General features: G+C 40.3%; 1 protein-coding gene across 2 annotated transcripts in view; it reads left to right on the plus strand.

The window, feature by feature from the left end:
* The window catches only part of AFAP1L2 (actin filament associated protein 1 like 2), a 122,114-nt gene that overhangs the window by 57,357 nt on the left and 62,977 nt on the right, over window positions 1-1,780 (plus strand). The gene's annotated exons all lie outside the window — the stretch shown is intronic.

Here is a 1,780-nt window from a genome sequence, read left to right on the forward strand (position 1 = left end):
GGCTTGGTCTGCTGCCTGTGCAGGAAAGTGAGTTGCATCCCTTTCCCACTTGCCCAGCAGCCATGCCAGACCAGGAAAAGGGTACTAAGCAGCAGCAATAGCCCACCCCCAACAGAGAGAGCCTGGCTGGCAGAGAGGGGTGGCTGGGGTGTGTGCCTTGGGGTGATGGCATGAGTGTGACACCAACCCTAGAGATGGTGCTTGGAAGGACATGCCTCACACCATCCCTCCCTTTCAAAATTCCATCAGTAGCCCTTAGAAATGTGGGGGCTATCATAGGCCCCAGATAAGCCTTTGAAAAAACAAAAAACAAAAACAAGTAATGCCCTTGAATTTCTTGTTTGGAAAAAAATGGCCACTTCTGGGCCTGTAACCATTGAGGGGGTTGAAAACACTGCAAAATCCCCTCCCCCAATATTTTTTTTTCCTTTTGGGTGGGTGCTTGCAGGGTTAATCAAAATAAAATGTCTGTTGTGAGCAGGATCTTAAAATCCAATAATTTTCACATTGAACTCTGCTGTTGATTTGCATTTTGATTTTGATAAAGCATTTAAAAAATGACCCTCTTCTATAACCCTGGATGTTCCAGGTTTTAATTTGGTTATTGGCTGTTATGTACTTTGAAGATGGAAGGAATGGTCTTTGTGAGTTCACTGATATGTAATGATTATTTAAGGGTGTTTCCTGTTTAGTAAGATAATAACCATATCCTGGGTTGAATTAAGCCCGAGGCTGAAAGGAATTAGTCCAGATTATTATTAGGAAACTAAGAAGAATTGGTCTCAGGTTACTTATATTTCTCCCACTGCCCTGCAGCTGAGATTTTAAATAGAATGTGTATGACCTTTTTGAGGTATTGATTTTGTGTTTCCTACTAAAGCAGTCTGCTGTAGCAATTCCAGAGACCCTTGACCCATCAAGAAACAGAAATTTTTGGCCGATGAGATAGCTGCAAGTTCATACGTAGAATATGAACCTTGATTGGAGTAAGATGTTCAAATGAATTTCATTTGCATATAAAATTAATTGGGGTGTGATCTTTCCCCATTACAGAAAATACTACAGAACCTGGATAGATTCTCTATAATGAGCTGTAACATGAAGTGATTGTAAGAGTTATGTTAAGAGCTCTGTACACACATTCCAGGGAATAAGTCTAGATGACATTTTTGAGTAGTTATGCATTTTAGCACACTGTATGGAACTTTCAATACTGTTTATCTACCTTTATAGATGTCTGTCTACTTTTGTGACTTTTAATTTTGCAAGAACTTCAGTGAAGAACCCCTTTAGGATTGAATCACTAGGTGGTGGTGTTAGGGATGATGGGAGTTGCAGCTCTTCTCCTGGCTTTCACTCTCACCACCCTGGTCAGCGGAAGAACAACCAGTTTGACCAGTAGCTCTGAGAATTGGCTGAAGATGTCTTCTAATCTTCTCTGCAGTCTGCTGGTTCTTGTTCAGCTCTCAAGACACCAGTCAACACAGTAGTCTTCTTATATAAAAGATCTACTTTTATTCTACTATATACACTATGCACAAAACAATTCACTACTCACAAAATCCACACTACTATACTCCTCAATATCCACACTACTATACTCCTCTATACCCCACAAAAAGTATTGTCATACATTATTGCTTATATAGACATTTGTCTTTCTATTCATTATACAGTTGCCACCTCCTGGGCGTGTACATACATCATGATTGACATACCATACTTGGCTCAATCTAGCCCTCACATTGCATCATACATTACTGTCCACTCAATGACTCTC

Source organism: Sceloporus undulatus, chromosome 3 (genome assembly GCF_019175285.1).
Source record: "Sceloporus undulatus isolate JIND9_A2432 ecotype Alabama chromosome 3, SceUnd_v1.1, whole genome shotgun sequence".
NCBI lineage: Eukaryota > Metazoa > Chordata > Lepidosauria > Squamata > Phrynosomatidae > Sceloporus > Sceloporus undulatus.